We start from the raw sequence: 21,051 nt of genomic DNA on the forward strand, positions 1-21,051 counted from the left end.
AAATCATTGACATATAATGTGAAAAGAAGCAGTTCCAATACCAACCCCAACAGAGCACCATTAGTCACTGACAGCCAGTCAGAAAGGGCCTCATATTCTCACTCTTTGCCTCCTGCCAGTCAGCCAATCTTCCATTCATGCTGGTGCCTTTCCTGTAACATCATGGGCTCTTAGCTTGTTAAGCAGTCACATATGCAGCACCTTGTCAAAGGCCTTCTGAAAATCCAATTAAACAATGTCCACTGACTCTCCTTTGTCTATCCTGCCTGTTATTTTCTCTAAGAATTTCAATAAATTTGTCAAGTATGATCTTTCCTAAATTAAACCATTTACTTTGGCCTATTTTATCATATGCCTCCAAGTTTGCTGAAACCTCATCCTTAATAATGGACTCCAACATCTTCCCAACCACTGAAGTTAGGCTAACCGGCCTATAATTTCCTTTCTTTTCTGGCTCACTCCCTTGTTAAAGAGTGCAGTGACATTTGCAATTTTCAGCTGCTTATTCTTTCCCACAGAATGATCATTCACCCTTTCTGGCTTTAAATTTCTTCTGCCATTTACTGCTGTTCAGTCTGAACATTGTGACATTTCCTTAATCCATATCATCAACAAAATGGCCTAGGTTTCCAAATGTGGACCATTTAACAAATTACAAAGTACTGTGCTCCTGCCACAAATGGGAAAACACTTTGGTCTATAAAGTAACTCGTTTCTGTAACTCTCCTATGTCTATTCCATAGCTCATTTTGTGACGTCTGTGCCTTTTTCCAACATAGCTTTAGTCTGTTGACAAATTTAATGTGCAATGCTTCATCAAAGGACTTCTGAAAGTCTATATACACAATATTGGGAGCACAATTCTCAAGGAGCCCTTTGCTCACTTTATCAGAAAAGAGCTACTTTCAAGTGTGTGCCAGCCACCTTTTCAAAACATTTAGATTACATTACTATCCAATTTACAAGCACTCAATTAACCTGACACCACTGTTGTACTGTCTTCTGAAATCCAAAGGCAATGACATTAAAACTACCTCATTGGCTGTAAATATTTCCCTGTGCCATTTTGTGTCATTAAGGTATGAAGTAAATACAAGTCTTTGTTTATTTCAGGTACTAAATCTACAGTTTAGAACAGGGGTGGGCAAACTTTTTGACTTGTGGGCCACAAAGGGTTCTGACAGGGGGGCCGGACCAGGAGCAGATGGACGGAGTGTTTTGGTAATACACCTCATAAGAGAAAATAAAATATCATGGGATATGTAGAAAACATGTGCTTTAATTTCAATTGAAAATGAACAAATGCATTACAACAAAATATCTGTCTTTGAAGTCCCATGGTATTTAGCTATTTATTGAAATGACTTTTAAAACTCTGAAAATTAAATGAATAAAATACAGCTTTTTTAGTAACAGTTATTATTTTAAAGCACTGAAATTTCTGTTATCCTTCAAGATATCAACATCATTACTCTCCTCCTGACTGTCTTTATTTCAAAAATGGTAGGAGATGCAGGTCTACTTGTCCTGCTCCTTCTTATTCAATTGTCCCCTGTGCCAAAACTCAACAACGACCAGCACAAGGACAGAACAGTGACAGCGCGCCAATATGCGGAGCGCGTTATTTGATCTGGAGCGCATTTTTTATTTTGAGAACATACGTGCACCTGCGCACTACTCATGTCCATCACTTAACAGAAATGACATGTAACATGTAAGGCTTATTGAAAAAAATATTTTCAAATGCATTTTTTTACATAACACAACGAAGAAACTTATTTTTAATTTCAGTGGGAACAGTGTTGTTGGTCTCCCTTTTTAGCCAGCGCATCAAAGTCTGGATTTAGTTTTGTTGTGGCGATTCTCAGGATGGATCTGAAGTGTTGGTCAGTTAACTTGGATCTGTGGCTGGCTTTGTTGATGTTCATGACGCTGAACGCCTGTTCACACAAATAGGTCGAGCCGAACAAAGAGTAAAGCGCAAATGTGGAGTAATACGCTGCACCTCAACAAAGGTCAATGTATATAGAATGTGTCATCTATTGGGAAAATGCCAGAATTGCGGGAAAAAACGTTAACAAGGTTTATTAATATAATTTCATCAAGTTCTGTGGGCCGGATTAAAAAGCTTAACGGGCCGCATATGGCCCCCGGGCCGTAGTTTGCCCATGCCTGGTTTAGAATCATGTAATAAAATGACCATTACATTGTATTGTCCATTTCTCTAACCTTTGGTGTCCTGCCGCTTTTGTAAGCTTCCATTGTTACAGCATCTCATTGTCTCTGCTCACTTCCCATAGGCAGGGTAGTTGCCAATCAGTTGTGTGATGTTACTATAGCACCAGCAATCCAGGTACAATTCCTGCAACTCTCTGTAAGGAATTTGTCCAATCTCCCTCTGAGCATGTAGTCCAATTGCCTCCCACATTCCAAAGACCTCTAGGTTACGGTTAGTAAGTTGTGAGCATGCGATATTGGCACAGACGCATGGCGACCCTTATAGGCTAACCCCAGCACATCCTCAGAATGTGTTGGCCGTTGGTGCAAACAACACATTTCACTGTATGTTTTGATGTATATATGATAAATAAAGCTAATCGTTCTTTATGGTCTTTATATGAGGTCTCTCATGCGTGAGAAGTACCAGGTTAAGGTTGAGGCAGTAGAACTGCATTTGACACTGTTATCACTCACCATCCTTACACTCACCCTCAAAGATTCATTCATTCACTCATTTATACAATCTCTTATTTACACTCAGATACAAGGACTGGTGCTCACTGGCTCACTTTCATTCACATGTGTACACACACACACACACACACACACACACACACAGACACACACACACACACACACACACACACACACATACACACACACATACACACACACATACACACACACACAGACACACACACACACACACACACACACACACAATAACGCAAACAGGAGGAAATCTGCAGATTTGGGGAATGCTTTAGAGACAGGACCAGTGGGATATTCAAGTGTTTTAAGATGCCTGCTATATAAAATCCAGGTCTTTGAAGCAACGGTAGACCATACAGTTTGTGCCAGATGTGAGATATCAATCTTCAAATATCTTTTTTGACAATTGACCAAAGGCAAAGTTGTCAGAGGGATTGAGAAACGTGAGGCAGCAGAATGATTTTTAAGCAAAGATGAGAATTTTTAAATCAAATATAACTTAATAGTCTTTGCAAATAGGAGTGATAAGAAAGAAAATGACTGGCAAATGTTGACAATTGTTTTACCTGCTTTTTCAGAGCACTTTAACAAATAAACCAATACCACAATATCCCACGAAGTGTGTACTTAGCCAGGTGCTTTTGAGATATAAAATCTGGTGCAAACAAAATTTTATTTGTATGTGTTTTGTACTTTCTCTCTCTATCACACACACACACACACACACACACACACACACACACACACACACACACACACACACACACACATAAACACACACACACACACACATAAACACACACACACACACACACACAATAACGCAAACATGAGGAAATCTGCAGATGCTGGAAATTCAAACAACACACACAAAATGCTGGTGGAATGCACCAGGCCAGGCAGCATCTATAGGAAGAAGCACTGTCGACATTTCAGGCCGAGACCCTTCGTCAGGACTAACTGAAAGAAAAAATAGTAAGAGATTTTAAAGTGGTGGGTAGCCTCCAACCTGATGGCATGAACATTGATTTCTCTAACTTCCGTTAATGCCCCTCCTCCCCTTCTTACCCCATCCCTTATTTATCTGTTTATTTATTTAACCCCCCTTGTTTCTCTCTTTTTTTCTCTCTCTGTCCCTTTCACAATCACTCTGCCTGTTCTCCATCTTCCTCTGGTGCTCCCCTCCCCCTTTCTTTCGCACTAGCCCTCCCGTCTCATGATCCTTTCCCTTCTCCAGCTCGGTATCACTTTCGCCAATCAACTTTCCAGCTCTTAGTTTCCCCCTCCTGTCTTCTCCTATCATTTTGGATTTCCCCTCCCCCTCTCAAACTCTTACTATCTCTCTTTCAGTTAGTCCTGACAAAAGATCTCGGCCCGAAACATCAACTGTACTTCTTCCTATAGATCAGTTCAGTTCAGTTCAGTTTCAGTTTATTGTCATTTAGTAACCACAAATGCACTGCAGATTAAAAAATGAGACAACGTTCCTCCAGAATGATATCACAAAAACACACGACAAAACAGACTACACCAGAAAATCCTCGTAATGTTTGGCAATCCCCAATCCAGAGTCCGGAGAGGCTGCTGTGTATTAATATCACACTACCATCTTAGCACGTTCCCCGGAAAAGAGCTCCAATCGCAGACAAAAGAAGACCAAAAACTAAAGCTGCAAGACCTGCACAAAACCAAATAGTTACAATATATAGTTACAACAGTGCAAACAATAACATAACTGATAAAAAAAACAGACCTTGGGCACAGTAAAAATAGTCCAAAGATGTTAAAAGACTATAAGTTCGAAAGAAACCACCACAGATGCTGCCTGACCTGCTGCATTCCACCAGCATTTTGTGTGTGTTGCTTATACATATAATAAACTCTTCTTTCTTACCTAGCCTAGTAGTCAAAAACATTTACTTTTAATATAACTCTGAAGAGCCAGTGAAAAATAGTTGGTTGCAATATTGAACAACACTTCATTTACCTGGAGTAATAGAGCTCTACAACACAGAAGCAGGGCCTTTGGCCCATTCCTAAATCATAAATCCATAATTACAAGGATGAAGATCACAAGAAAATCTGCAGATGCTGGAAACTCCCCACTTTCTGCTTCGCATAGGGAGCACTCCCTACGCAACTCCCTTTTCCACTCATCCCTCTCCACTGATCTCCCTCAGCTACCCTTGCAAATGGAACAAGTGCCACACCTGCCCCTAACACCTCCTCCCTCACTACCATTAAGGGCCCCAAACAGTCCTTCCAGGAGAGGCGGCACTTCACCTGCAAGTCTGTTGGGGGCATCTACTGTATCTGCTATTCCCAGTGTGAACTCCTGTATATTGGTGAGACACAACATAGATTGGGAGACCGGTTCGCCATGTATCTTCGCTCCATCTGCCACAAAAAGCAGGATTTCCCACTGGCCACCCACTTCAATTCTGCTTCCTATTCGGACATGTCAGTCCATGGCCTCCTCTATTGACACTACGAGGCCACACTCAAGTTGGAAGATCAACACCTTATATTCCGTCTGGGTAACCTCCAACCTAATGGCATGAGCATCGATTTCTTGAACTTCTGACAATTGTCTCCCCCCCACTTTCACCATTCCCCATCCTGTTTCCCTCTCCCACCTTACCTCCTTACCTGCCCATCTCCTCCCTCTGGTGCTCCTCCCCCTTCCCTTTCTTCCATGATCTTCTCTCCTGTGCTATCAGACTCCCCCAGTCCTTTCTCCCTTTCACCAATCAACTTCCAAGCTCTTTATTTCATTCTTCCTCCTCTCCCAGTTTCACCAATCACCTGCCACCTTCTACTTCTTCCTCCCCACCTTCTTAGCCTGACTCCCTCCCCTTTTCTTTCCAGTCCTGATGAAAGGTCTCAGCCCAAAATATCAACTGTACTCTTTTCCATAGATGCTGTCTGGCCTGCTGAATTCCTCCAGCATTTTGTGTGTGTTGATTAACATCATTAATGCCAGTTTTTAAAAGTAGACAGTTAAAACTACCCTATGTTTGTTCTATTTATGGAGTTTTATAAACTGTTTAAAAAAAATGTGCTACTGACATCAATGAGCAGACTGAAAACAGAAGTCACTAAGAAAATTACTTTTAAAAAGGGCTCACGGTAATTACATTTCCAACAGCAACTTTCAAGCAAGACTGAACAGATGAACAAAATAGGATATTGGGTTGAGAGAACTTGCACAATATGATTAGCCCTCAACCATCAGAGTTTCGACTTTGTATAATTACAGAGGTAACTCATTCCCCTGGGCCCTGCTGTTCAGATAAATTGTTCTGATTAGGATGATGCTGAAAATATGAGCAAGCTACATTTTTATTTCTCATGTCAGCGTTGCATTGATAAGTCTTAACAAGTTGGCCATTTATTGAATGTTAAATATTTTTCATTAATGCTGTCAGTTGTGTTACTTTACAGTTCAGAAACAGGATTGTATTGACTTCTGCCGACTGTGAACTGAGCAGATATTTTGAATTAAGTCAAGATTTAAAAAGACAAATAAGACCAAACTTTGCTTCTTATGAAACACACATGCTTATTTATCTACAAAAATAGTCAGTTTATTAAAAATCTTTCATACTGAAACCCTGACATCTCACTTCTAATTCTGCCTTGGTAGAAATCAGCCAGGGACCATTAAAATGAAACAGATTTACCTGTTCTTTTCCTGCCATGGTCTGGCCAAATACACACTCAGTGGCCACTTAATTAGATACTCCTGTACTAATAAAAAGGCCACTGAGTGAACGTACATGGTCGTTTGCTGCTGTAGCCCATCCATTTCAAGGTTCAATATGGTTATGCATTCAGAGATGCTTTTCTGCAGAGATACTGTCGCCTTCCTGTCAGCTTTAACCAGTCTGGCCATTCTCCTCTGACCTCTCTCATTAACAAGCCATTTTTGCCTCTCATTGGATGTTTTTCACTTTTCTCAGTAAACTCTGGACTGTTGTGTGTGAAAATCCCAGGAGATCTGCAGTTTATGAGATATTCAAACCACCCCATCTAGCATCAACAATTATTTCATGGTCAAAGTCACTTAGATCACATTTCTTCTCCATTCTTGGTCTGAATAACAACAGAACCTGTTGATCATGTCTGCATGCTTTTATGCATTGAGTTGCTGCCACATGACTGGCTAATTAGATATCTGCATTAACTAGCAAGTGAACAAATGTACCTAATAAAGTGGACATTGAGTATATAGTCTAACATTAAATGAAAATATTACAGTACAAGTAATTTTAACCTATAATCTCTATACACAAAAATTGTAAGTAAAACAATTTATTCTTCCATTTCCTTCTTTCTACTCTATCCAAAATCTCCTTCGAAATCATGTGTTCGCTTCGTTCCTCTTCAGCTGCAATGAGAGCTCATCCAGTTTTGTGCTGTCTGCTAAATCTGTGTCAACAATAAGCAGAGTGTGTCAGACAATGGCGTTCCAATTCCAGTGGGTCATTAGCGTTGTATCAAGTGGATGACAATTTTAGTGATGAATTGGAGGATATGCTTTGCTGCATGGCCTTTGAAGTTCATCTGAAAAAAAAATCTAAATCTAAAACGTCCAGCGTTTATCCAAGAACTGATGGGTTGCTTTATCCAGCCAGCATCTGCTTCTTCCATTAATTATCTTTTCTCATGATGTCTTCAGTATAATACAAAATACTGTGTGAACTTTCTTCGATCACCTCCAGGGAAAGAAGGATCATGGTACCAACATCTAGCAGCAGCACGACTCATTTAGGACTGTTAACTTACTTGACCTCAAAGTACCCACCAGTCTATGTAAAACATCTCATTTAAGCATTGCAGTTTGTCTGGATCCCCATTGAGTGCGCTGGTAATATCATCTAGGTCAGGGCCTGAGAAGGGAAATACCGATGGCGTCACTGCCAGGACTTGCCTACTGGGAATAGTAGCCCTAGCAGAAGAGGCCCTGCAAGGTAAGGGTGTAAAACAGTATTTTGTTTCCTTATGGGCCAAGGGAGAGCTTCTGGTATATGTCCATCACAGTAACACTGACTGCCACAAAGAGAATAAAAAATCAAAACATGGTTGGTTCAAGTTTCACTGTAACTAATCAGAAATCAGCTCTGGAATAACTTCACCATATCAGAACACATTATAAGACAGATTCTTGATTACCTCCTTCAGCCTGTACCATGTTCCAAGCCTCTACAAATTTATTTTGAAAAACATTCTCATCAGCTCACTCCATACAACTCCAGACAATACTTAGGTCATACCTTTTGCTTTCTTCAAGCACTGTACATTATAGAGGGGAACTTTCTAGGTGTTAATTTCAGCAAAGTGCAATGGTAATTTTAGAAATTGTTCACTTTTCTAAGATTTTGGAAGCCTTTTCTAGTATTGCTACAGGAGCTAAATGGGAATTTCCCTCAGGAAATCCATAATTGTTCTGTTCTAGTCATACTTTTTGTTACAGAACTTCATTTTCACCCTCAATGAGAGCAATCTAACTGGCTACATCGTAACTCGACATTTTGAATATGATTATTATATTCCATCCATTATCATGGTAATATGTCCAGATAAGCAGTAAAGACATGGACCCAGAAATCCATGCACGTTGGAAAGCCAGTGCAAAACTGACGATGCAAGGGGGAACATGCCACTGCGATCTTGTGGAGTAGTTCTTTTACATGCTCATAATTTAAGACATTGTAGACATGAGTAGTACTAAGGGTGCAAAGGAATCTGTCAGCAAGATGTACCATCACGGCTGATGTTATTAAAACAGCATTTCTCAACTGAAACCACTTGTGCAGGGGTACAGCAATTTGGGATGCGTGGTCATGAGGATTTCTGGGATGGATTTGAGAGTAGACAACTGGCTTTTCCCATACAATAAAAGATATTGTGGCAGTCCTGATAGACACCAAAGAAAAGGGTCGGTGTGCTTATGCCATTGCAATGTGTTGTATTCCACTGTTTTACACAAAATGGCTGTCTTGGTTTGAATATTATGAAAGTGACTATACTTCAAACAACCTTATCACTTCTTTAAAGTGTAAAAGGTGATTTTATTGCATTTATTGGATGTTTTTTTTAGATGTCTTGCAGTCATTCTTTGCTCAGCTCTCACAGTGGATCAGAATAAGAATCAGGTTTAACATCACCGGCATATGGCGTGATATTTGTTGTCTTTGTGACAGCAGTACATAATAATAGAAAAAAATGAATCTCCCTAAGTAAAAATATATGTATTAAATAGTTGAATTAAATAAGTAATGCAAAAATAAAAATAAAAAAGTAGTGAGGTATTGATTATGGTTTCAATGTCCATTTAGGAATCGGATGGCAGAGAGGAAGAAGCTGTTCCTGAATCATTGAGTATGTACCTCCATGCTTCTGTACCTCCGTCTTATTGGTAGCAGTGAGAACAAGGCATGTCCTTGTTGATGGGGGTCCTTAATGATGGATGCTGCACTTTTTGAGGAATCGTTCCTTGAAGATGTCCTAGATACTACAGAGGTTCGTCCCCATGATGGAACTGACTAAGTTTACAACTCTCTGCAGCTTACTTCAATCCTGTGCAGTAGAATCCCCCCCCCCACCCCAATCCATACCACATGGTGATGCCCCAGTTAGAATGCTCTCCAAGGTATATCTGTAGAAATTTGTGAGTGTCTTTGGTGACATACCAAATCTCCATAAACTCCAAATGGTATATAGCCACTGTGCCTTCTTTGTAACTGCTTAGATGTGTGGGGCCTCAGAGATATTGACACCCAGGAAATTGAAATTAATCACTCTTTCTACTTCTGATCCCTCTATGAGGACTGGTGTGTGTTTCTTTGTCTTGCCCTTTTTGAACTTCACAATCAGTTTTTTGGTTTTACTAATGCTGAGTGCAAGGTTGTTGCTGTGACACCATTCAACTAGCTGATAAAGCTCACTCCCTTATGCCCTCTCATTACCATCTGAATTCTGCCAATAATAGTTCTGTCATCAGAAAATTTATAGAAGGCATTTGAGTTGTGCCTAGCCACACAGTCATGAGTATAGAGAGAGCAGAGCAGTGGGCTAAGTACATATCCTTGACGTTTGCCAGGGTTGATAGTCAGCGAAGTGGAGATGTTTCCAATCTACACAGATTGTTGTCTTCTGGTTAGGAGGAGGAGGATTCAGCTGCAGAAGGAGGTGCAGAGACCCAGGTTTTGGTGCTTTTCCATCAATATAGTTGAAGACAACATGATGAAATCAGCCCTGTACTTGCTTGAACTTTGTAAACTACATAAATGGTTTAAATATGGGAATAGAAGGAGTGATGTTCTAAACTGCAAGCAATATTGAAATAGTACGCAGAGTAAATAATTCTGAAGCCAAAGAAGGAGATAGGATTTCAAGTCATTAAATGTGGGATGCGAATAAGAAGGAGATATTGTGACTCAGTTTCATTAGTATTGGCATGCTTCATGAAATCAAAGCAATATAAGGAGCAGAGGAAATTCTATAGAATGCTGCTGATAAAAATAAATACCTATTCGTAGACTAGCTGGAGGTGTTTACATTAGAGAAAAGAGATTTGATTGAGGAGTTTAAGATTAAGCTACAAAGACTGGCAAATACCCATGTGCAAACAAAGTCAAGCTTTTAATAAAAATAATACTGAGAACATGAGCTGTGAAGAGTCCCTGAAAGTGAGCCAGTAGGTTGTAGAATCGGTTCAGAGTACTAGTGAATGAAGCTATCCCACCAGTTGAGTAACCTTATGTTTGTAGGGTAATAACTGTTCCTGAACCTGGGGGTATGAGACCTAAGGATTCTGTACCTCCTACCCAATGGTAGTAGTGAGAAAAGAACATGGCATGAAAGAAAATGAAACTAAAGGTAGTAAATGGTAACTTATACAATATGTACTTAGAAGATACATTTATTTTGAACCGATTTGATGTAGAGTGTAAAATTATGACAAAATAGGATTGAATAAGAAACAGAACTATGAAGATATATGATAAAGACATCTAGAAAAAACAGCAGTTATTAGTAAAAATAAAATTTTAAGGGTTGAAATAAAAGAGATTTCATTCAACAACATCTTTCTAAAAGAGATATATGATTGGACCGTTGTGATAGTTTAATATTGATTGGGAATTAAGTATTACGGCATGGAGACATAATGGTTAACGCAGAGCTTTAAAGGTAAACAATCAGTGGTCGGGATTCAATTCCTATCAGTGTCTGTGAAGAGTTTGTACGTTCTCACCATGACTGCGTGGGTTTCCTCTGGGTGTTCTGGTTTCTTCCCATGTTCCAAAGATGTATGAGTTAGAGTTAAGGTTACTAAGTTCTGAGCACACTATGTTGGCACTCAAAGCACGGAAATACTTGCAAGCTGCCCCAAGCACGTTGTCGGACTGTGTATGTCATTAACACGAATGATGTATTTCACTGTGTGTTTCGATGGTCCTGTGACAAATAAAGCTAATCTCTAATTGGCAGACCAGTGGTAACTCTCTTTTAAAATTTTGCTATCAGCATCTTTTACATCTAAGAAGTGAAAGGAAACATTGTTTAAATACAGTACATATCTAAAAGATAGAACCTTTAACAGCATCTCGTCCAAGACTTCTGTGTCTGCAGTACTCTGGGACTTACTGCCAGAGAATTGTGAAGCTGAAGTTAATGATCAAAGATCCTCATTATTAACACTAAAGAATATGGACTCTCTAATTCCTGTTTTCAATATGTATGTATGTATGTATGTATGTATTTTATACTTATTTATCTATCTATTTTTTTGCATTTGTGCAGTTTGCCTTTTGCACATTGATTGTTTGTCAGTCTTTGTATGCAGTTAACTAGGATTCTGCTGCATTTCCTTATAATACTGTGAACGCCTGAAAAAAAAATGAATGCCAGGGTAGAATATAGGGACATACAGTATACTGTACATACTTTGATAATAAATTCACTTTTAAATTTACTTTGAACCATATTAGAAACTGAAAAGAAAAGGAATGAACTGATAGTACGGGTCTTTATGATGAGGACTCTCCTCATTTAAAAAGCAAATGTTAACATGGATTAGCCAAATGGACTATTGAGATTCTTTTATTAGTTACTGCTGGCACTGAGCCTGGTTCTGTGACTCAGAAGGGAAGAGGGGAGAAGAAGCACATTGTGATGATAGGGGTTTGTTAGTTAGGGGAACTGACAGGAGGTTCTGTGGGTGAGAATGAGATTCCCAGATGGTATGTTGCCTCCTGGGTGCCAGGGCGCAGAACATCTTAGATCAAGTTCCCAGCATTCTTAAGTGGGAGGGAGAACAGCCAGAGGTTGTGGTCCATGTCGGTACCAATGATATGGATAGGATGAGTGATAAGGTTCTGCATAGGGAGTTCAGGGAATTAGGTGCTAAGTTAAAGGGCAGAACCTCTAGGGTTGTGATCTCTGGACTACTACCCATGCCACGTTCTAGTGAAGTCAGAACTAGGAAGATTATACAGTTTAATATGTGGCTAAGGGCACGGTGTAGGCGGGAGGGCATGAGATTTGATCATTGGGCTTTCTTCCGGGGAAGATGGGACCTGTACAGAAGGGATGGTTTGCACATGAAATTTACACTGATTTACAAACAGAGGCACTGTGTGGTGAGGAGAGGCTGTTGAGAGGGCAAAATTGTAGTCAACGGGATGAGTTGCAATGTCAAAGGCAGACAAAATTGAAAAGGGTGAATACAGGACTGAAAGTGTTATATTTGAATGTGTACAATATACGGAATAAGATCGATGAACTTGCAGCACAGTTGCAAATTGGCAGGTATCATGTTGTAGGCATCACTGAATCATGGCTGAAAGAAGATTATAACTGGGAGCTTAATGGTCCAAGGATGCACATTGTATCGAAAGGACAGGCAGTAAGGCAGAGGGGGTGACTTGGCTCTGTTGGTAAACAATGAAATCAAATCATTAGAAAAGATGTCATAGGGTCAGAGGGTGTTGAATCATTGTGGATAGAGCAGAGGAAATGCAAGGGAAATAACACCCTGATGGGAGTTGTATACAGACTCCAAGCAGTAGGAAGGATGTGGTTTACAAATTAGAGTGGGAGATAGAAAATGCAAGCCAAATGGGCAAAGTTACAACAGTCATGGGGGATTTCAATATGCAGGTGTATTGGGAAAATCAGGATGGTGCTGGATTCAAAGAAGGGGAATTTCTAGAATGCCTACGATATGGCTTTTTAAAGCAGCTTGTGGATGAGTTCACTTGGGGATCAACTGTTCTGGATTGGGTGCAATGACCCAGAATTGGTTAGAGAACTGAAGGTAGCAGAACCCTTAGGGGAAAGTGATTATAATATAATCTAATTCACTTTGAAATTTGAGAAGCTGAAGTCAGATGTACCAGCATTACAGTGGAGTAAAGGGGATTACAGGGGCATGAGAGAGGATTGGAAAAGAACATTAGCAGGGATGACGACAGAGCTGCAATGCTGGAATTTCTGGAAGCAATTCGGAAGGCCAGGATATATACATACTAACAAGGAAGAGGTATTCTAAAGGGAAGATGACACAACATTGGCCAACAAGAGAAGTCAAAGCCAACATGAAAGCCAAAGGGAGGGCATAGAATAGAGGAAAAATTAATGGAAAGTTAGAGGATTGGGAAGCTTCTAAAAACCAAAAGAAGGTAAAGATGGGAAACAAAAGTAAGCTAGCCAATAATATTAAAGAGGATACCAAAAGGTTCTTTGGATATATATAAATGGAAATGAGAGGTGAGAGTGGATATCAGACTACTAGAAAACAATGCTGTAGAGGTAATAATGGGGGACAACGAAATGGTGGATAAACTCAATAAGTATTTTGCATCAATCTTCACTGTGGAAGATACTAGTAGTGTGGTGGAAGTTCCAGGTGTCAGGGGTCATGAAGTGTGTGAAGTTACCATTACTAGAGAGAAGGTTCTTGGGAAACTGAAATATCTGAAGATCAATAATCACCTGGACCAGATGATGTACACCCCAGGGTTCCAAAAAGGGTGGCTGAAGAGATTGTTCATATTGATGTTTCAAGAATCACCAGATTCTGGAATGGTTCCAGAAGATTGGAAAATTGCAAATGTCACTCCACTCTTCAAGAAGGGAGAGAGGCAGAAGAAAGGAAACTATAGGCCAGTTAATCTGACCTCAGTGGTTGGGAAGATGTTGGAGTCGATTATTAAGGATAAGATCTCAGAGTACTTAGAGACATGTGATAAAATAGGCCATAGTCAGCATGGTTTCCTCAAAGGAAAATCTTGCTTGACAAATCTGTTGGAATTCTTTGAAGAAATAACAAGCAGGATAGACAAAGGAAAATCAGTTGATGTTGTGTGCTTGGATTTTTAGAAGGCCTTTGACAAAGTGCCACACATGAGGCTGCTTAAAAGGTACAAGCCCATGGTATTACAGGAAAGGTGATTGGCAGGAACCAAAGAGTGGGAATAAAGGGAGCCTCTTCCGTTTGCCTGTTGGTGATTGGTGATGTTTCACATGGGTCTGTGCTGGGATAAATTCTTTTTACATTATATGTCAATGATTTGGATGATGGAATTGATAGCTTTGTTGCTAATTTTACAGACAGTATAAAATTAGGTGGAGGGGCATGTAGTTTTGAGGAAGTAGAGAGGCTGCAGAAGGACTTAGATTAGGAGAATGGGCAAAGAAATGGCAGATGGAATATAGTGTTGGGAAGTATATGGTTATGCACTTTGGTAGAAGAAATTAAAGGGTTGGCTATTTTCTAAATGAAGAGAAACTACAAAAAAACTGAGGTGCAAAGGGATTTTGGAGTTCTTGAACAGGATTCCCAAAAGGTTAATTTGCAGGTTAAGTCTGTGGCGAAGAAGGAAAATGCGATGTTTGCATTCATTTCAAGAGGATGAGAATATAAAAGTGAGGATGTAATGTTATAAAAGTGAGGATGTAATGTTGAGGCTTTATAAAACACTGGTGAGGCCACACTTCAAGTATTGTGAGCAGTTTTGGGTCCCTTATCTAAGAAAGTGTGTGCTGACCTTGAAGACCTTTAAAGAAGGTTCATGAAAATGATTCCAGGATTGAATGGCTTGTCAAGTGAGGATGGCTCTGGGCCAGTATTCACTAGAATTCAGAAGAATGAGGGGTGACCACAATTAAACCTATCGAATGGTGAAAGGCCTTGATAGAGTGGATGTGGAGAGGTTACTTCCTATGGAGGAACAATCTAAGACCAGAGGACACAGCGTCAGAATAGAGGGGCATCCTATCATCCTCATCCTACAGATGAGGAAGAATTTCTTCAGCCAGAGAGTGGTGGAGGTGTGGAATTCTTTGCCACAGGCAGCTGTGGAGGCCAAGTCTTGTATATTTAAGGCAGAAGTTGATAGATTTTTGATTGGTTGGGGCAAGAAGGGATATGGGGAGAAGAAGCAGGAGATTGGGGCTGAGAGGAAAATTGGATCAGCCATGATGAAATGGTGTAGCAAATGTGATAGGCCAAATGGCCTAATTCTGTTCCAGTATCTTATGGTCTTATGCATGACAACTGAATGTTCCTCCAGAGGTAACACATTTTAAAAAGTAACAAGCCAATGCATGTTTTTTTCAATATTCAAAACCAGTCAATGAAAATAACAAACATTGAAAGTGTTTAGCACAAGATGAAACATGAATAGTCAGCTGCAGAACTCGGTGTTCAATGAGATGGAACATGGTCAACGGCAGAACAAAATGAAGAAGAAGAGGCACAGACCTTGGTTTAATTAGAGACTCACATTGCCAGTTAATTTAACAAAAAAAACTCACACTTACATAATTCATTTGGTGTAACAAAATCACCTAATATACTTCAAAGAAGTGGTTGAAAGTGTTTGAATTGGAAAGTCATTTGACCAGGAGTGGAAAATTTCAAGGATGTGGCCAAAGATTTGTTTAAAAAACATATAGATTTAAGAGAGCTCTTAAACATAAGGAGCGGTTTAGGAAAAAAAAATCAGAATCAAGATATTTGATGTCTGTACAACTGGTAAACATTAGCAAGGAATATATATTTTTCTCTCTCTCTCTTTCTCTGTGTAGTGGTTTTCTTTTGGCCTTCTTTTAATTAGGTCATTCGAGCTTCTTGCTTTGTGGTTGCCTATAAGCAGATGAAGTTCAAGGTGTGTAATGTATACGTTCTTTGATAATAAATGTGCTTTGAATCTTTGATATTTTGAACTGAGACAGATTGTTGGCCCACTTTTGTCAATGTTCTGTTTGATTCTCAAAAGTACTATCCTAAAATTGCTTCTCAGGTGTTTCTACATCAATGCTCAAATATTCAATTAAAAATGATACTGTCTCGTCCTGAATGACATGAAGTAAAATAGATTATCATTCACTTTGCCAGGAATGTAAACAATTATTGCATGGAATTGCATTTCACCAGTTATGTAACATGCTTTATAAGGTTTAAAATGCCTAACACTACATAGTTTCCCCTTCCTGTTCACAAGTTCTATACTTAAAAGGACATTGAATTCACTCATTCTTATCACTCCTTTTTTTTCCTCCTTCCTCTGTTTATTTCTCAATACTGGAGCCATTTTCAGTGTTTTGTCCTGTGGCTCACCAGTTTTCAAAATACCCTGACAAGATTGTCATCAACTCACAATGAGCAAATGCATGCATTGAAGATTTTATAGGAATAGGTACAAATGGGCCCTTCAAGTATGTTCCACCAACAGCTTCTACCCTGTTTTATATCACCTAAGTCATATCCTACTTAGGAATAAGTTTTAATTTAAGTCAAATTCGAGGTTGCTCAATGTGGAATATGGTCCCAGCATACCTATTTCTGCTGCTCCTCCATGGGGTTTCACTTTGCCTGTGGTTGACTTAAGCCTGCAAGAAAAGGTCAAGATGAAGATTCAGGTGACTATAAAGAAAAGATTATCGAAGTATCAATATTCATGTCTGACATGGTTGCTGCCATTTTAGCCTTCAAGTGTGCCGAAGAAGAACACCCTGATTATGTATTCCTGTGATCTGATTCGTTCACAGTTTTGACATCTATTAAAACCGGTACTTCAAATTGTGAACCAGACATTCTTCTAGAGATTGGACAACACCTGTTGAAGCTGCAGGGTCTACATTTATGTATACACTTCTTATGAGTCCCTGCTGATTTTGGGGTTGAAGAAAATGAAGTGGCAGACCTTTTAGGCAAGCAATCACTAAAAATTAAGGATCTAAATGTAGTGATACCTTTGTATAAAGGGGAGGTAAAAGTCAAAATTAAAAATTCTCACATACAAAATGCTGGAAGAACCCAGTAAGTCAGGCAGCATCTACAGAAATGAACAAACAATCAGCATTTTGGGCCGAGACCTTTCTTCAGGACTAGAAAAGAAAGGGTAAAATGCCATAATAAGAAGGGTGGGGGAGGGGAAGGAGGATAGCTAGAAGTTGATAGGTGACGCCAGGTGGGTGGGAAAGGTAAAGGGCTGGAGAAGAAGGAATCACAAAGGAAGAGGAGTGTGGACCACGGGAAAAAGGACTCAGAGTGAGGTGATAGGCTGGTGAGAAGAGGTAAGAGGCCAAAATGGGGAATAGAAAAAGAGGGGAAGGGGAGAATTTTTTTTGCTGGAAGGAGGAATCAATATTCATACCATTAGTTTGGTGGCTAGAGGGTGGCCCAATTTTGGCACAGGAGGAGGACATGGAGTGACATATCAGAATAGGAATGGGAATGTGAATTAAAATGTTTGGTTACCGTGAAGCTCTGGTTTTGACGGATGGAGTGGATGTGCTCGACAACACAGTCCCTCAATTTACGACGGGTCTCAGCAACGTAGAAGAGGCCATATTGGGAGCATTGGACATAATAGACAACCCCAGAAGATCTGCAGGTCAAGCGTTGCCTCACTGGGAAAGACTGTTTGGAGCCCTGATCAGAGGTGAAGGAGGAGGTGAATGGGCAGGTGTAGAACTTTGGCTGCTTGCAGGGGGATTAGCAGAGAGGGATGAATAGATGAGGGAATTACGGAGGGAGCAATCCCTGCAGAAAGAGGGAAGGGAAGTAAAGACATGTTTGGTAGTAGTATCCCTTTGGAGATGGCAGAAGTTGTGGAGGATAATATGCTGGATGTGGAGGCCGGTAGGCAAGGACAAGAGGAATTCTAAGGCAGCGAAGAGGGGATGAGTACAGATATTTGGGAAATGGATTAAATGCAGGTGAGAGTAGCATCAATGGTGGAGAAGGGAAACCCTGTTCTTTGAAGGAGGACATCTCTGATGTCCTGGAAAGAAAAACCTGTATCCTGGGAACAGATGCGACCGAGAGGATGGAACTGAGAAAAGGGAATAGCATTTTTACAGGAGACAGGGTGGGAAGAGGTATGGTCAAGATAACTGAGGTTTACAAAAGATGTCAGTTGACAATTTGTCTCCAGCGATGGAGAAAGGGAGATCAAGAAAGAGGAGGGAGGGAAAAGGAGGGAGGTGACAGTGAATTTAAGGGCAGGGTGGAAGCCAGAGACAAAGCTTTTGAAATTTATGAATTCAGCACAGGTGTATGAAGCAGCACCAATGCAGTTGTCAACGAGCAGGCTTGGAACACGGACTGTTCTACGGAGCTAATGAAAAGGCAGGCGTAACTGGGACCCATGCAGGTGCACATGGCTACCCTGAGCATGGAGAAAGTTGGAGGATCCAAAGGTAAAACTGTTAACGGTGAGGACCAGTTCTGCCAGATGGAGGAGGGTGGTGGTGGTGGTGGAGGGGACCTAGTCGGTTCTTTTATTAAGAAAGAAAAGGAGAACTTTACGGCTTTCTTGATGGAGGACAGACGTATACAGGGACTCGACATCCGTGATGAAAATGAAAAATGATACAGGCAGGGAAATGAAAGTTACTGAGGATATCATGAGCATGAGAAGTATCACGGATATAGGTGGGCAAGGACTGAACCAAGGGGGATAGAATGGAGTTGAGATATTAGGGCATGAGTTCAGTGGGGCAGCAGAGAGAGACATGAGGCCTACCCGGACAGTCAGGTTTGTTGATCTGGGGTAAGAGGTAGAGGTGGGCAGTGTGGGGTAAAGGAACAATGATCCTGATGGCACTGACTGATGAGGTCAGTGGTGGAGTATTTGATCACTCAGGCAACAAAGCTGTGATAAGGAAAAGAAAGGTTGGCATTTATATAAAATTCAGAGAATGGTGGGAATTCAACTGGGAGATGGGTATAACAAGAGGGAAGAAGTCATAGTTACATATTGGACATACTGTGTTGAATTATTCCCTGTTTGGGACTAATGCCCATGATACAGATATTTGTAGAGCATGCATTTGTCAAGAAATGGTGCAAAGGGAATTGCTAAATTGGTATCTTTGGGACAGACTCAGTTTAACATGGAGAGAAGGAGGAGTTTTCCAGCTCTAGCATTGCAGACAAGAATTGCTGAGGAATTGCAAGTGGAATCAAACATTGTGTAATCATCAGCAAACATTATGTTTTCCAATATTATGATGAAAGAAATATAGCTTAAGATGGTTGGGCCTGATTCACTGGTCTGTGGAACTTTGCAGAGATGTCTTTGCAGAAGAACAATGACCTTCACAACTATCTTCTTCTAGGCAAGGCATGATTTTATCCCCAAAGGAGTACTTTGATGTTGTCTGGACCCATGGCCTTTGAATATCTCAGGAGAAAGCAGCCAAAGTGGATCATCTCTCCAGCACTTCTGGCCGAACATGCAGACAAAGACTGGGCCCTGCTTTCAGCTGGCTGTGGATGATGGAGAGGTCTTAGTGCCTGGTTGTCCAGCACTAGGTGTGGTATGTCTGAGATCTTTGGTTTGATCTGTCTATTGCATGTTTGAGCACATTTGTATTCCCCTGTTGAAGCTGGCAACTCATCATTTATAGATTTGCCTGATGCTGCTCTTCCTGTCTCCTCATTGATCCATTGGCTTTGCACTAATGGTAGAGTGATGACTATTGTGGGCCGTGTGGTTCCAGATTGTAATGATGTACTTCTTTGACGGTACTGATGGTCCGTGGATTCCCAATTTGAAGTGATCAGATCAGTTCAGTGTCTATCCTGTTTAGGACTGTATTATCACACAACACTGTTCTCAGTGTGAAGACAGCAGTCTGTCTCCACAATGACTGTGCAGTGCTCTCTGCTCCCAGTCACTTTTCGGAGACAGAAGCAGCTGCCACAGGCAGTTGGTGTGGATGAACCCACAGAGTTTCTCAATCATACCAACATCTCAGAATGGGAATTCAAACTTTACTACCTGCCCCTTGCACTTCTGTAACTGCCTCCAGCCCTACAGCTTCCAAGTGTATCTGTCCACCTCCGGAACACACTTGAATTCACCAACAGGAATCATTTGACTGTTAAGCTCTAGAGTTGCTCCTTAAGCTTCTCTGCACCTTTATTTCTTGTTTAAGATGCTCCTTTAAACCAGCTCTTTCCACCAAGCCTCCCTCACCTGTGTTAGCATTTTCATGTAGACACTAAGGACTGCAGATGCTGGATTCTGGAGCAACACCCAATCTGCTGGAAGAACTCATCTGGTCAAGCAATATCACTGGGGGAAGAACCCTGCATCAGGGAAAGTTACCAATCACACTATTGTTTAATATCAATTTTTATTTGCTACTGTTCTTGAAGGGCGTTGGGGTTTTCTCTGTAAAAATACAAGTTATCCTTGAAGCATTTTGGCATTCATGAACAGAGTTGCACATCGAAACCATAGGAAATGAAAAGATGCTCAGAAAGGAAGGGGATACAACATCTGGTGACCAAGAGACAATGGCAGATATTCTCAGAAAACGACGGTTTTGTTTTTGCATTTAATTGATCCCAGGCAGTAACCCTGCAGTAATGTTGCAGGAGAGGTGTCGGCTGGTGAGTTAGAGGAGTCCCAGGTACAAATCACCCTTGTCCCGTGGGCTGGGAACTGAGGCGTCCCGTGTGGAGTTGCGGGTGGGGGGCGGCGTACGGAGCCTGGAGTGAGTGGGCGAGCTTGCGCTTTGTGTGGGGCCGGGACCCCGCTATACCCTTCGCCAGGCAAATAGTCAGAAAAGGGTAAAAACAGGGATATCACTCTCTTCCCTCCTCTCGCTTACCCTGAACCTCCCAACAATCGCTAGATCAGAGTGAGGGAGCCTCGCCACAGAGAGGCAGCTCGAAAGACGTCCAGAAAGCCAGCGGGCAAGGGAGGAGAAGAATGCGTGCGGGTGTCCGGCGCCCGACTCTTGCAGCGGACAGAAAGGAGCGCCACAGCCTTCCGCTGCCTTTTGTTGCCGCGATTCCGCGGGTGGGTG

General features: G+C 41.0%; 1 long non-coding RNA gene across 3 annotated transcripts; it reads right to left on the bottom strand.

Moving 5' to 3' along the window:
• Positions 1 to 1,229: 1,229 nt before the first annotated feature.
• On the bottom strand, positions 1,230 to 20,991 carry LOC132393271 (uncharacterized). Of its 3 annotated transcripts, none has more exons than XR_009511814.1 (3): positions 20,854 to 20,991; positions 16,562 to 16,614; positions 1,230 to 2,039 (listed from the first exon to the last, which is right to left on the bottom strand). It is a non-coding gene; the product is annotated as an uncharacterized LOC132393271 (long non-coding RNA). The 3 variants fall into 3 exon arrangements; XR_009511812.1 differs by lacking the exon at positions 1,230 to 2,039 and adding an exon at positions 3,504 to 4,390; XR_009511813.1 differs by lacking the exon at positions 1,230 to 2,039 and adding an exon at positions 3,504 to 7,764.
• Positions 20,992 to 21,051: the final 60 nt, after the last annotated feature.

This window comes from Hypanus sabinus, chromosome 4 (assembly GCF_030144855.1).
Source record: "Hypanus sabinus isolate sHypSab1 chromosome 4, sHypSab1.hap1, whole genome shotgun sequence".
NCBI classification, from domain to species: Eukaryota; Metazoa; Chordata; class Chondrichthyes; order Myliobatiformes; family Dasyatidae; genus Hypanus; species Hypanus sabinus.